This window comes from Leptodactylus fuscus, chromosome 1 (assembly GCF_031893055.1).
Source record: "Leptodactylus fuscus isolate aLepFus1 chromosome 1, aLepFus1.hap2, whole genome shotgun sequence".
Taxonomy (NCBI): domain Eukaryota; kingdom Metazoa; phylum Chordata; class Amphibia; order Anura; family Leptodactylidae; genus Leptodactylus; species Leptodactylus fuscus.
Window position 1 is genome coordinate 248663791 of NC_134265.1, and position 16754 is coordinate 248680544.

Genomic DNA, 16754 nt, shown 5'->3' on the forward strand with positions numbered 1-16754 from the left:
TTTGAATGAAATTTGGCACATAGATAGTTCGTAACCTCAATTAACACATAGGCTACTTTTTATCCTGGTAAATGACATGGCTTCACGACTGTTATGAATTTATGTAGATATACTATATTAAACTGCTCGTGGCTGAAGCCTTATCTCAGTTAGCTGGAGATTGCTGATAAAGCCTGGTCTGTCATCTCTCTATGTAAACACACAGCTAACCCTCAGTCCATTGTGTGCAAGCATGGTGCTGACACACAGGCAGAGTGCTGACACACTGGATGGGAAAACACCTTTAATCCAAATTGGCAGTTTGCTAATTTTAAATATTCCGGCAAAAAGAAATTGTAATTTGTCACAAAATTCTAAAACAATGAGAGCTATGAAGGTAGCCAGAAGTCAACACAGTTCTCCTCAAGCAGAGCTCAGATGGATCATCGATGCTAACAACACGCTCATTATATGGCGTCCCAGCGAGCTGCTGAGAAGCCAGAACAATCACGGGCACAGCGCAAGGAGCAAGTTCCGTGGCAGCCCAGCTTGACAGCTGCCAAAACGCCAGAGCAGGCGAATTATCAATGCCAACAACACGCTCATTATATGGCGTCTCAGTGAGCTGCTGAGATGCCAGAACAATCGCAGGCACAGCACAAGGAACAAGTTCAGCAGCAGGACAGCTTGAGAGCTGCCAAAACTCCGGAACAGGCAAACCATTGACTGCAGTTATTTGCTGAATATAAGCAGATCATCGACATGCAGACGAAGTCATGGGCAGAGGCTGATTGTAACATAAAATTCTAAGAGACGTGTTTTTGTTACTGCATTAATGTACATATAAGACTTTCTGTGTAAATCTTTCTATTCATTTTAAGTGCCTTTGTTGGGCTTTCATTAGGCCTAATAATGTTTTTAATTAAATCTTTAAATCCTTAAAATTTTGGGAAAAATACCATTCTAGCACTGACATAGGTAGCTTTCAGGTTGGAAGCATCATGTTCTATTGAATATAAACCTTCATCAGATTTCAGCTAACATTTTGTTAGTAATTGCCTTTTCTTCTGTTTCTCAATCGTGGCTTCTCATATTGTTTTAATAACCCGGCTCAATGTAAAATAAGAAATACATTTGCCAAGTTTCAGAATTGAAACAAATGTGATAATAGTATAAAGAAATTTTTTTAAACATATTTAGCCTTTATTTTTTGTAAGATTTGGAAAATGCTTTGATAATACAGCAGTAAGTAGTTAAATTACTGCCAGACGTTTGGGTCCTGTGGACCACAATACCTCCTATTATTAATGTAATGAATTACATCTGTTGGGTACAAGAACGGGAATTTCTCCTTCCTTTTGTTTTCAGCATTGAAACCTTTATCCTGCATTTTTTTCTACCCCTGGAATGTCATCTTTTTCCAGATTCAGGGGAACATGCCAAGCTAAGTCTAATTTTCTACCTAAAAATATGAACCTCTGTCTTTGGCTTCTAAGGTGATCTGTTCTTTTCCATATGTCAGACTGGTAGTGATGAATTCCATGAAGGGACTGGAAGGGAGCAATTTATGTAGCTGGCAGAAGTCTGACCAGACAAAATGAACCTGTTTCAGTAACACACCCATACTGCCAATGCAAGGAAATAGAATATAAATACCATTTCATCAAATATACTTGGGTTTCAGATTTAATCATGAGGGATTTATTTATTATTGTACTAGCCAGGCCTCCAGCTGAAACCTACGCGATGTAGGAGAACATCAGCTATACTGTAGCAAAATACAAAGAAAAAGAACAATGCTGTATAGTTTAAGTGAACCAAGGTATCATCTGGCAGTATTTACAGTTGTTGATGTTGTAGGTGACCTGTAGGAGCACACTGTGGCTATAGAGTCCCTGGCTACTGATTTGTAGCATAACCAAAATAAGATTGTTGGTAGTATAGAGTTGGAAAACACAATGCTGATATATAAAACGTATGTGTTATTGAGTTATTTTTGTGTTGGTCCACCTCATGTAACTCGATTAGTGGAAATGGGGTTCATGTTTTGCTGAACTGTAGGCAAAAGCTGAAAATAGTTATGGAGCTCTTAATGCCCCTAAGCTTTCACTGACCTGAATAGCACCATTCCAGTGATCCCTCAATGTACTTTACTAAAAAGATCTGCCAATAAATGATGCAATAATGCTTTGTAGAGATTTGTTTAAAGGGATTCTACCATTAAAATGCCTTTTTTTCTTGACAACACGTAGGAATAGCCTTAAGAAAGGCTATTCTTCTCCTACCTTTAGATGTCTTCTCTGCGCCACCGTTTGGTTGAAATCCCGGTTCTCTTCGGTATGCAAATGAGTTCTCTCGCATAACTGATTCACCCTGTGTTCTGAGCGCAGCAGCATCAGACCCTTGAGAATGTTCATTCCCTCCTCCTGGCCGTCTTTTTCACTCCCTCTTCAATGTTGTTCTCTCATGGTCTGCCTCCTCTTTGCTGTGTCATCAGCAGAGGAGGCAGACTGTGATAGCTCATCGTTAATGGGGGCATAAAGAAAATGGCCAGGATGAGGGAATGAACACTCTCAAGGGTATGACGTGGCTGTGTTTCAGAGTACAGGGGGAATGCCCCCTGTGCTCCGTGAGGTTCATTAGCAAAACAGCAAAAAGCAATTTTATGCAGAAACTGCTGCTTGCATAAGAAAAATAAAGGTATGACTAGAATAGCCTTTATAAAGGCTATTCCAACATGGGGTTAGTGAAAAATTATTTTTGAATGATAGACTCTCTTTAAGTTGCTGTATGTCTCACCTCTCATTGCAAGACAAGAAATAAAGAGCTACAATTTATTAGTATAAGGAAAAGTGAGGTTGCTAGTGTTGCTGGTCCCCCATACCTAGATACCTAGGAAAATTGTATATCTTTTTATTGTACATTCGTTTGTCAATATTGGTCTGAAAGTGGCCAACCCCTTTAATGTCTTCAGGTGGACGTCTGAGGCTGAACCGGCCGCGGCATCTGCCTGAAGAATGAGCATGTCGCTCCCGGAAAAAAGAACTGACTGGCTCCCATTACCGTATTTTTCGTACTATAAGACGCACCTAGGTTTTAGAGGAGGAAAATAGGGAAAAAAAATTTTGAAGCAAAAACTGGTAAAATATTTAATATATGGGAGTTGTAGTTTTGCAACAGCTGCAAGGCCACTTTGACAGGTGACCCTGCAGCTGTACGGGGACGCATAGAGCGTATTTTTTGCGGGGCCAGCTGTACTTTTTAGTTATACCATTTTGGGGGATATCTATTGCTTAGATCACCTTGTATTGAAAAAAAACAGGAGGTGATTTAGAACTTTTATTTATTTCATATTTTTAAAGCTTGATCGCAAGTCCCATAGACGGCAATACAACTGTATTGCCGTCTATGGGACATTCTATATATTAGTATTACGGCGGCTGGTCATAGACCCAGCCGCAATACTAATATATAGCAGTGACAGGCCCGGGAGCCTCATTAGGCTCCCGGCTGTCACCCGAACAGGTCGGCTCCTGCGATAACGCCGCGCAGGAGCCGGCCTGCAACTTCACAGGTACGGGGCCGGTGGGGACCGGCCCCGGGGGAGAAGGGGCCACGGATACTGACCCGGCATCCGCTGTACTAGAGAGGCGGATGCCAGGGAGGGATAGACGCTGGGGCCTGAGACATCGCTACGATCCTCTGCCCTGCATGAAGCCAGCAGGGCAGAGCAGAGGAGCGCAGCGATGTCTCAGGCCCCGGCGTCTATCACTTGCCGGCTTCCGCCTCTCTATTACAGCGGATGCCAATGCCAGGCGCCACCTTCAGACTATAAGACGCACCCTTCTTTTCCCCAAAAATTTTGGGGAAAAAAGTGCGTCTTATAGTCCGAAAAATACGGTAATTTCAATGGGAGCCGTTTTTTTTTTTGGTCAGGATTTTGAAGCGAACTTAAAGGGGCTCTATCAGCAAAATCATGCTGATAGAGCCCCACATATGTGTGAATAGCCTTTAAAAAGGCTATTCAGGCACCGTAAATGTTATATTAAACTACCCCCCAGTTTTAAAATAATAACCTAAAAAAGAATGTGCTCTACTTACTGAACGTGCACGCTGGGCGGGCATTCAGGGTGTGTCTTCATCTTCCTCCCCGCCTCTTCTTCTTCTGATGTCTTCGGGTCCCGTCCTCCTCCGGCGCTCGCTCGCGGACACTGATATGAAAAAACGGCCTGGGCGCATGCGCAGTAGCTTGCGGCTTCTACTACAGCTACTGCGCATGCGCCCAGGCTATCACTGTCCGTTCCTGAGCGCTGGAGGAAGACGGGACCGGAGGACATCGGAGGAAGAAGAGGCGTGGACGAAGATGAAGACACACCCTGAATGCCCGCCCAGCGTGCACGATCCGTAAGTAGAGCACATTCTTTTTTAGGTTATTATTTTAAAACGGGGGGGGGGGTAGTTTAATATAACTTTTACGGTGCCTGAATATCCTTTTTAAAGGCTATTCACGCATATGTGGGGCTCTAGCAGAATGATTTTGTTGATAGAGCCCCTTTAAGGCTAGGGCGCCATTGCTAAAGTGCTGCGGGATAAACCGCAGTGGAAACGCATTGCATTCTTCCTGCAGCACGTTGAACCGAAAGTTTACGGAGTTTTCCTCCACGGACTTTCTGTTGCAATTATATCTATGGGAAAGCCACGGTTTTAAACGCAAAGTGGACATGGGATTTACATGAATCCCATACACTTTTCAGTTACTGTAAAACGCCGGTAAATTGCGGCGTTTCTGGCCCTTGGGGCCCTGGAAAGTGCAAAACACCATAAAACATTAAAAAAAAAAACTTCATCAAGCAAAATTAATTCAAGGAAAAAAACACATTTTACCCCAGGTAGTATTCCTGTGGGTCAGTACAATACTACCTAAGCAACCAGCCTTTCAAAATGATGTCAGAAAGTGCCGATGTAATAACCAATCTGTTTTAGTTTTTTGGTATAGAGGAGAATTGCCTGTAAACTGAGTGCGGAGAAAGGGGGAGTAGCAGGAAGGCCTGACAAGAGTAAAACTACTACACTGTCTTATCTATGTTTACCATATATTTGCAGAACAATATATATTGCATATATACTGTTCTGTATGTACCTATATTTGTATATAAAATTGTTCAATAGTCTAAATGAAAGTGAGACAAGTTGAGCTCTTGAAAGTTATCAGGAGATTACATGGCTAATACTAAAAATAGTGTTTATGCTGGAGCTTAAGTTACACAACACAGCGGTGGTGCGGCGCATATGTCTGGGATCACTTTCTCTTCTTGCTGTCACTAAGTAGACCGCAGATAGTTGCAGGTGTGTAACATATGAGATGATAAAAAAATGTTCATGTTAGAGCTATGATGACAGGCCTTCAGATTTTATGGAGTGATGGCAGGTTAGGTCAAAGATTTAATTCAACTCTACACTTGTATAAGCAACCAACTCAGCTCAGCCACACTGACTGTATTCATGTAAGTGCATGGAAATATGTTGCAAGCAATAGTTTGGTTAAAACTTATAAGGATCACAAGTCCTTAAAGGGGTTGTCCAGGATAAATGAATATTTGAAATATAAGGCCCCCCCTGCACCTCTCCTCCAACCTTCTAAAATACATTTATTGACGTTTTTTCTTTGTTACTGTAATATACATAAGTAATTTTTTGACCAAGGCAGTGAATATGAGGATCTATAATCTATCTATGCTACTTTCTAACAACATTAAAATGCAAGTGAAAAAAATGGCAAAAGTTTTATCAGGGTGCTTGGACACATTTGATGATGTTGGATACATTGATACATGTAGTCTAGTTGTTTTAAATAACTACAAATTCCTTTTATTTAATTTTTTTTCTAGAATCTCCTCCTCTTAGAAAGTATCGAAACAATAAGCTGATCATTGGTTTTCTTGTTGCTGAGACTTCTGTGATCAGCTACAGGGCCTCTTAAACCATAGAGCAAATAGTGCACTTGCACTGGGCATTATGGTAGCCATGGACCCCTTGGGACAGCGGGACAGTCCAAGGCTTCATCTGCCATCTGCATCTTGTTGGGCAAACCTCACAAATTATTCGCCCAGCGGTTTACTTCGGACCAAACACATTCGTAACAGAACTGCTATTATTAAATTTTGAAAAGTTCTTAGTGACCACTATGGGACGTTATACTGTGTGGAGGAACCACTATGGAGCATTATGCTATGTGGAGGGCTGCTGTAGGACATTGTACTGTGTGAAGTGGGCCACTATGGGACATAACACTGTGTGCTCTATAGGACATTATTCTTAGAAGTGTTTTCCGGCAAACTCTGGAGGGTCCAGGGCAAATGTAACATTAAAAAAAATATCTATCCCTGGTGTTCTGATCTTGGCAGCCCATATGGTTGTTTTCTGGGCTTCTGTCCCTGGAAACTCTGGTTTTCAAAGACTGAGGTAAGGCGCATAATTGTATGGGCTATGGCAGCGGACACTGAAGTTCCAGGAACATGTGATTATGATTTTTTTTTATGTTACACCTGCCCCAGTTCCTGAACAACCCCTTTAAGCTGAGCACTGAAGCTGGCTGTATATCCATTCAATCACTGCTCATGTGCAGGGGGCTCAGTGAGGTATCTCAGTTGAATGACTTCAGTGCTGAGTTTTGTGCTTTTTGTAATTTCAAAGCAGGGGTGTCATTTCAATATTCACCTCAAGCAGCAGAAAAGCTAGAGTTGGCCCTGGACAATCCACCATTCAGAGTTTTATACTGTTATTCCAGGCACTAGATCCAGGACACCCCAGTATGTCCAGACTTCAACTGCATCCTCCTGTTTGATATATACTGTGGGGGCAACTGGAGGAACACATGAAACTATGAGGGTGACCTGGAAGGGGACATAAAATAGTGTGGGCAACCTGGAAAGGGACATGACACTATGAGGGCATCCTGGAGGGGGACATGAAACTGGGGATGGGGGTAACCTAAAAGGAGTCATGAAACTTTGGAAGCAACCAGGAGGGGAAATTATACTATAGGCACTCCAGCAGAGGGACTTTATTCTGCAAGGGCAACTGGAGAGTGACATTATTCTGAGAGAGCAACAGGAGGGGGACATTAGAATATAATGTCTCAAGGGCCATTGCAGTGGGACATTATACTATGTGGGGGCCGCTGAGGGAGCAAATATGACTTGTGTGGGTCAGATATGCCTAAGTGGTGGTAGCAGTGGGGTGCCCACCAATGTGTTAAAACAGCTCCGATCAGCTGTAAACTGTGGAGAAATTAGACAATAACTATTGTATTGCCCTCCAGCCCCACTACTTGGAAAATTAAGCATAACATAGTCCTCCATCGAAAGAGACAACCTCTTTAAGCCAAAATTGACAACAGTGGATGTAGAGAACAATCATTTATTAATAGTGGAGTGTCAATTATAGAAATTTGATAAGTACCATCAATGTTATTTGCTTGTGCCAATGTACTTGAGAGATTGCTGTAGGTCATGAAAATACTGAAGAGATGTATTTGAGAAGGAATTATTGCTGCACCTGTTGGCTGAAGAAATCACATATCACACAGATTATAGAACTTGGCATTTAACATGTTCTTAAGAATGTATGTTCACATATAAACGCTCACAAATATGCATGAGGTTTGTCTGCTTGCATACTTACATTTGGATATGTATATATCTATATATCTATCTGTTCTACTACAGTGAGACCACCATTGTAAGAAGACTACCCCAAGATTACACTTCCTGTGGGGAGGTTTCAGTTCCACTACATATTATCTATGCTGCCTATCTTTTTACTTACTTAGAAGACAACTTTAATACAATTTTGGGTGTTTTTTCTCAAAAAGAAGTGACAGGAAGTATTGCAATAAATATTAATTTTTATATTATAATAATACTTATGATTGACTTTATCCAGTAATACGAGTTGAGAATTATCCTGACATATAATTTGTGCTCTCTGTGCTAACTTATATTTACTGTATATGCAGTTTGCAGGATTTCCACTGAATTCTGTATATTTGTGCTGCCAAATAATCAAGTATAAAAGTTATCAGTTTGTAGATATGAATACATTCTTATATTCTCAAAGTAGTTCCATAGGAAGTGCTGTATTTTGGCAAAATGAAAAGCAATGCCACACCTCATGCCACCTGTTACAGAAGTGCAGCCAGTCAGTTGCCTTTTTGTACTGGCATTATATACAGTTTATAGAGCATATGCTGGAAAGTACAAGTCTAAGCCTTCAATTTTATTTAAAACCAAAATCTGGAATACTACCTCCAGTGGGCAGGTTGCCCAGCCACCCTAAACCCTCCTGCATCTCTGCATGGGTACCAAAAGCATAGCAGCAGAGATCAATTGCTGCCACCCTCCAAAAACTGTGCTTTTTTAGCAGTGTGGGAGGCAGTATAGTCGTATTTAATTAGGGTCTGACATATGGAACTCTATGCATGTTAGATCTGCACCGAGCAGTAGTTCAAGTGTTTCCTTCAAAAGGTGAGCACGTATGTTTCATTTCTTCGCCTGATTTGGGCCCCTGGAAAGGCATACAGCATCTGTATAGCTGGCAGTGAAATGGTATTTCCAGGCAGGCACTCTGTTGGAGAGTAGTGAGCCAATCCACTGCTTTGTCTGAGCAGCTGAGAACTTCATCTGAGTATTACCATGGTGTACGGTAACACAGACCTGTTCCATGAGCAAGTAAAGTACTGAGCAAGTGTTAGGGTCAATATTTATAGACCGCCACACTGCAGCTTCGGAGGATCACACTGTACAGAACAGCAAGGGGCAGTGAAGAAATCTGCAACAGAAGGGGCTCAAGCCATTCTCATTTTTTTTTTTTTATTTCAGCCATCGTCAGGTTTCCTTCTTTAAGTCACAACATTCTGGAAGCAATGAAAAGTGAACAGTGAGACAGGGTAAGTACAGTATATATACTGTATATATAAATATGGTTATATCCGATCTGTATACTGTGTGAAAAACAAGCAGGTGCCACATTCAGTACAAATGTTTCACTAATCTTACCCAGGGTTACACACATGGCTTCCCCTGTGTCAGTTCACTTTTATGTATTTTATGTGCTTCACTTAACTCTTTCGATACTCCGGCTACATGCCTTTACACCAATTCACATGATGTAAAATACTGTACAGCAGCTGCACACAATATTCAGGAGACACTATTCAGGACATTTTTATGCTGCATCAATAGTGAATGAATGTAATGTCTGTAATAATCGTATATACTTTACCTGCAGTATATTGTATAATGCTATTGTTACCTTGCTTACTGTAACTGCTAGCAATATAACTATTATTACTAAAATCTCATGTTATTTACGACTATTATTATTAGTAGTAGTAATTGTATTAATACACTGGCAGTCATGTTTCGTTTATAGAATTCTTGATTATTTTACTTCTTAGTATTTTATTTTTTTTCTGCATTTGTGTCTATATGAAATTTTCTTACATAAATGGTATTATGTTCCAGTCACATTAAAGAACTAATGTTATCACTGTTAATTTTTCTGGGGTAATCCCATGTACTTTTGAGAAGCTATCCAATTTAGATTATTGTTAAATAATCCTACTGATATTTGCAGGTAACTATACATCCTTTTTACTGTAACCATCAGCTTGGAACCTACCTAAAATCTTCTGGGACTATCTATCTATTATCTATCTATCTATCTATCTATCTATCTATCTATCTATCTATCTATCTATCTATCTGTCTGTCTGTCTGTCTGTCTGTCTGTCTGTCTGTCTGTCTGTCTGTCTGTCTGTCTATCTCTTCCCCTCCTAAGTATCTTGGATTCTTTGCTTTCTGTCCAATGGCCCTTATATGAGCTCCCAGGTGATGAAATATGATATGTTTATGATTATGATGCATAGTATCTATACTGAGCATCTCCAAGATGATGTGAGTGTGTAGCTGACCTACCTGCCCAACTTTTTACATCCCATTTAATAATGATGGCAATTTTCCTAAACTATCAGAAGCCATAAAGAGAGCACTCAACAAATGCTTTTTTCCAGGGTATTTTTCTTTCCATTACATAAAATAAATTTGAACGGATTCCAATGGACATTAATGTTTCAGACATCATTAGCCCCTGTGTTTGTGTACTCCCACCCATGCTGTAATATAAGCTTAAGGTTAACACTAACACAAGAGAGCTATACATTGAATATGACCTGTATGTATGTCATACCAAGGCTCACCGAGATGCAAGCTTTGCAGAAACACAGCATTATAGACATACTCTTTACCTGGCTCAGTACAGATGTAATGTCTTGTAACTTTTAGGGACATTTTCACATTAACTTTATTACCATAATGCTGATAGATCCTTCCTTTCTTCTGCACTGATATGATGGGTGACATAAACTTAAGAATCCTTGCATAAACTCCATAGTGTTATGTCACATATTGATTGTTTCCTCATTTTAAACAATGCAAGAATCTTTTGTCCCATAAAGTTATACTGTATTTCCCTGGAGATTAATGATATTACTGCTGGGCTTGGGTATGTTTATACTGGGATCATGAGGTTGGTTTGAGGTTCTAGTGATGGCACCTGGGGGAATATCTGAGGTATAGGCAGTTGTGTAAAGTGGCTTTGTTTATGTTGTGGATTTAATTGACTTTTTGAGTATATCTTGAATATGGTTTAGTGTTGGGAATATTGAGAAAATGTTCATGTGTTAATGGCTTTATGTATTTTTCTGGACATTTGTTGCATTGTTCTTTGCTCCCCACTTTTATTATGTGTTGCTGGGAAAGTTAAATTGAGAATATTCAATATAAGAATTAGGGAGCCTTCACATGGAGTATACGCTCCGATCATTCTGAACATAAGAGTTGTTCAGAATGAGGGCGTAAAAACCAGCTCCCATTGACTTGAGTGGGTGCCGGCATATGAGCGCTACCCATTGAAATCAATGGGAGGCTTTTTTTCCCTGTTGCTTTCAATGTGATACGCGCATATGCCGGCACCCATTCAAGTCAATGGGAGCTGGTTTTTACGTGCTCATTCTGAACAACTTTTACATTCAGAATGAGCGGAGCGTATACTCCATGTGAAGGCTCCCTTAGTTTACCTTCAAAGTTAAGAGGGCTGACCACTTTCAGACCAATACCGAGAGACAAATCATATTATTTGTATAATAAAAAGTTGTCCAATTGTCCAATATACTTTCTGTATCAATTCCTCACAGTTTTCTAGATCTTTGCCATCTTTCATCCTTTCTGCTTACTTCCAGTTGATAAAAAAAAAATCAGTCCATGGTCATGTGATGAGCACACAGGTGCACAGCTCGTTGCAGTCACAGCACATTAATCAGACATCTGCCTAGTAACGAGCTGTGCACCTGTGTGTCCATCACATGACCATGGACTGTATAACACATGACCATGGGCTGTATAACACATGACAATGGACTGTATAACACATGACCATGGGCTGTATAACACATGACCATGGGCTGTATAACACATGACCATGGACTGTATAACACATGACCATGGGCTGTATAACACATGACAATGGACTGTATAACACATGACCATGGGCTGTATAACACATGACAATGGACTGTATAACACATGACCATGGGCTGTATAACACATGACCATGGGCTGTATAACACATGACCATGGACTGTATAACACATGACCATGGGCTGTATAACACATGACAATGGACTGTATAACACATGACCATGGGCTGTATAACACATGACCATGGGCTGTATAACACATGACCATGGACTGTATAACACATGACCATGGACTGTATAACACATGACCATGGACTGTATAACACATGACCATGGACTGTATAACACATGACCATGGACTGTATAACACATGACCATGGACTGTATAACACATGACCATGGACTGTATAACACATGACCATGGACTGTATAACACATGACAATGGACTGTATAACACATGACCATGGACTGATTAAGATCCACTGGGCTTTAGCAGAATGAATGACAGCAACAGAGATCTAGAAAACTGTGAGGAATTAATACATAACATATGTTGGAAAATTGTACAATTTTATATTAACAAACAATAATGTCGGTCTCTCAATATTGGTCTGAAAGTGGCCAAACCCCTTTTAGTAAGATTGTCAGACACACAGCTCAAGAAGGGGCTATTCTGATTCCTCAGACAATGTTATGATCCATTCTAGCCTCTTCATAAGCATTTGGGAATAGCTTGTGGGAGCTGGTGGGATATGTTTCTTGGTAATGTGGAGGGAGCTTGGTTTAGGTAAATACATAGGTACAGAGTTAAGATATTAATCTCAACCTTTTCTAGCTGAAAGAAAGACTATTATAGGCTAAAGCCCCACGTTGCAGAAATGCAGCCTTTTTTGTTGCAGAATTAATTTTTTATTTATTTTTTTTTCAATCAAAGTCATAAGTGGATTGAGCAGAAGGAAGAAGTATAAGAGCTTAATATATATATATATATATATATATATATATATATATATATATTCCCCAGTCCTTTTGTAGCCATTCTTGGCTATGGCTCAAAAAACTGCAATAAAATCTGCAACAAAAAAGCTGCATTTCCGCAACATGGGGCCTCAGCCATAAAGCCCAACTAACAATACAACAACAATTTTGTATATAGAAGAAAGTGTAACAGGGAAGAGCTCCATCTTTTCTCTTTGGATAAAAATTACAAAATCCATCATATATAATTATCTTTTATTTGTCTGTTGTTTTGTTTGTGCTGCTGATACATTTATATACTTTGAAAGGCAATTCTAAGAGCAGTTATTATACTATAGTAATGGAATAGGATGGGTCCATGTGGTGTAAACATGGCAGTTTGGTTTTACAGTCACTGAAAAGTGGATGGGATTCTAGCAGTTTTGGAACGCATCATGTTAATTATACCTATGGATATGCCGGCGGTTTCCCAATAGTATAATGGAAGCAGAATGTCTGCAGAGGAAACCTCTGCGGACTTTATGTGAAAGGTGCTATGGGAAAAAAATGTGATGCATTGCCGCTGTGCTTTTTTGCTCCAGCCTTAGCCTTAAACACTATATATCTATATATAGTTAATGGGATGAATTCACATCAGTTCTTTTTCACTACTTTGGAGTGTTGGCTTTTTTTTATTTGATTTGATTTTTTGAGAGCGATAAAGAGAGAAAGACCCATCAATTAACAATATTATGTACTAAATTAAAGGGGTTTTCGGGGCAAAGAAAGTTTTATTAAAAAATGTCTGTTAGTGTTATTAATGTGTTAATGAATGCACCCATATACCTATATCTGCATTTTGAGTGATTTTTGGGTGTCTCTGGGGGCTACTGGTACCTCTTCTTTTGTTTTCATGCTGCTGCTTCCTGCTATCTAACTTCCTCACTAACCTCACCTGCTATCTTTCTCCCCATTCTTCCTCACTCCCCCTTCTTCTTCTCTCCCATCCCTGTCTCTCTAAATATCCCACCCTTATCTATCTACTCAGCCCGACCTTCGACCCATAGTAAATACTTACCCCTCAATGCTTCTTCTGGCGAGACAACCCCTCCTCCTGTACTGATCCCGTACTCCTCCTCAGCAGCAACAAGACACCTCTACTGCGCATGCGTGGAGGCACAGTACAGGTGAATTATAGGCGGCGGCGCGCAGTGTAGAAGAGCACATTTTTAAAATTAATAATATTATTTAGAAAGTACAAAGGGGAGGGTGTTTAGATTAGTGTAGGGATTTCAAATTATACCGAACATCCCTTAAACTAGATTGTCGGTTATATTATATTATATACTGACATTAGTAGTCCTGCATTATATCATGCTATATAAGCAGGGAACTTAGAGGCATACTGTTCTAGTAGGAGGTTCCTGATAACATTCACAAGTAATACATACTATATAGTAAGGCTTTTTTTGTTGCAGATTTTGCTGTGTTTTTTTTGAGCCAAACCTAGGAGTGGCTGAAAAATGAATGGGAAATAAAGGAAGCAGTTATACTTTTTCTCCTCATGCTTCTCAATCCACTCCTGGCATCGACCTAAAAAAATGGAGCAAAATCTGCAACTAAAAAAACTGATTTTCCGCAGTGTGGGCCCTTAGCCTAAGACTGCTAAAGGTATGTTCACAAGTAACTGGATGCACTACAAATTTTCTATTTGGAAAATTGAAAAAAAAAATACAGTACAATATAAGTAATATTTTATTTCCACATTCAAACATTAGCAGAAATTTTAGTGATTGCTGGATCTATTCTTTGCTTAAAAGGTGATATTTTACTGTGTATTTCCATTTTGCTTTTACAAAGGATAAACTATGCATCAAATCTGTCTCAAACTATGCAGCAAAAACTGCACAAGTATAGTTTCAATGCAGATTTTGTTTCTGTGTGTGAATATAATGTATGCCATCAATGTATGATTATTTAGGTTCTAATCCCCTGATTTATACCAATTAGCAAATGAAGGGGCAGCCTCTCCCACTGTAGTGACTAGGTCACCAATGTCCATACAAGTGTGGCTGTGTCTGGTATTGCAGCGTAACTGAACTCCGGCCCCTTGACTTGAATAGGATAAACTACAATTCCAAGCACATTTGTATTTACATCTCTATACTGGGTACTGTAGTGAGTGGCCATGTCATGTAAAACTAAAGTGTGCTGTGTCTTATGCACATTGGGGTAAATCTAGGCAAATCTTCTATAAAAAGTAATAAACTATATCAAGGTTCTTGGTGGCAGGTGCCCTTTAAGTTATATTATGTACTGTTGAGACAGATTGATAAAACCTCAGGGAAAGTAGAAAAGAGAAATGCAGATGATTTTTCATCTGATAATAGTAGTATTAAAAATTGCCTGACTGTGTATTTGGGACTGCATGCTTAATACATCCTTTACTGTAAACAGCCATTCAGTCTGGCGATGAGGGATGAGTCCCCATGAGACCGAGGACAGGGGATAGGCATTGGAGTCTCTATAGGACTTTTCTCTCCACCAATTTTATACTGAAACCATTATAGACTATGGGGTCTATGGGTGTCTGTAGGTTACCGTTTTTTAAGCGGAAAAGTTCTCCATCTTTCTGGTACCAATGTGGACCTGTGAACCTAACATAATATACCAAAGTGTAAAGCCAGGTGAATTGAACTGTGATCTTATTCTTTATAACTGTGTGACAGGAGCTGTCTTATAATCAGCAGTAGCTAGTGATAGAAGTATCCCCAGTGTGGAAAGCATGTGTGGTACAGTTCATCCAATTTATATATAATTATGCAGAAAGGTCTGTGCTTGAAATGGTGATCCACGTGAGAGAACAGAACAACATGTTGTTCTCAGGTGCTTACCATGATCCAACTGAAATGAATGATAACTAAATAAGGTAGTACTCTCTGTTTTAGGTAGGTGTAGAAAAAAAAACTGCAAACTATAAATACCTTCAAAATAAAAGTGTTTAATAATTTATTTTTGTCAATTAAGAAATTGAAAAGTTAGGCTGAGGCTCCTCGTTGCAGACATGCAGCTTTTTTTTTATTCCAGATTTTGTTGCCTTTTTTTTAAGCCAAAGCTAAGAATGGTTACAAAAGAAATGGGAAATATATAGGGAATTCTTATATTTCTACCTTCTGCTCAATTCACTCCTGACTTTGGCTCAAAAAACTGCAGCAAAATCTGCAACAAAAAAAGCTGTGTTTCTGCAATGTGGGGCCTCAGCCTTCATTTTTTACATTTACAAAAAACTGCAGCAAAATCTGCAACAAAAAGAGCTGTGTTTCTGCAATGTGGGGCCTCAGCCTTCATTTTTTACATTTGGTGTGAACACGCTCTGCCTTCAAAGCAGCGTCCATTCATCCAGGTTCATCTACATACAGTTTCTGAAGGCTGTTGGCAAGTAGAGATGAGCGAACACTGTTCGGATCAGCCGATCCGAACAGCACGCACCCATAGAAATGAATGGAAGCCACCTGTGATGCCGGCCGGCCGCCGGCAAAGTCAGCGTCACAGGTGCTTCCATTCATTTCTATGGGTGCGTGCTGTTCGGATCGGCTGATCCGAACAGTGTTCACTCATCTCTATTGGCAAGGAGGTTGTTCCAAACGTCTTGGAGAACTAACCACAGAATTTCTGTGGATATAGGCATGTTCAAATCTGTCAGTCTCTTCATGCATTCCCTGACAGACTGGTGGACGTTAAGATCAAGGATCTTTTGGGGACATACCAACACTTCCATGGCTCCTCCTCCAAAGGATGGTCACACCAGATATTAATGTGATTTAGATATATCTTTTGCTCATTCACTTCTTATGTTACAGAAATAAACTGTTAACACTTCTATTTTTGAAGGCATTCTAATGCTAAAGCATTTTGTATACACTTGCCTAAAATCTTTGCATAGTGTTCCATATTGGGGAAATAGGGGAAATATTGTGGCCTCATTCTCCATTTTTCACCTCTTTCTGTAGTTTTAGTGCCTAAAACAAGTGATGTAGAACAGTGATATTAATTATTCCACACCTCGTCCTCCAACTCCAAAATCTGAAACTTCAACTTTAAATTAACAGACTCATTGTATTAGACTCGTGACCTGGAAACTTACTTGTTGACATTTTTCAGAATTTATAGCCTATTCTTTAATGCAAAAAAGCAATTTCAGAGGCCGCATTAGAAAAGATGAGTACTTCTTAAAGTTTCTTTGGTTTAAGGAGGCATATCTCTAGTGTGTGCCATAAATCC

At 39.8% G+C, this 16754-nt stretch overlaps 1 protein-coding gene across 1 annotated transcript in view; it reads left to right on the forward strand.

Annotated features, from left to right (window-relative positions):
- The window catches only part of BMPR1B (bone morphogenetic protein receptor type 1B), a 404403-nt gene that overhangs the window by 228510 nt on the left and 159139 nt on the right, over window positions 1-16754 (forward strand). The window contains exon 4 of the mRNA XM_075285697.1: window positions 8859-8926. The gene's annotated coding sequence lies outside the window, so the exon portion shown is untranslated. The remainder of the gene's footprint in view (window positions 1-8858; window positions 8927-16754) is intronic.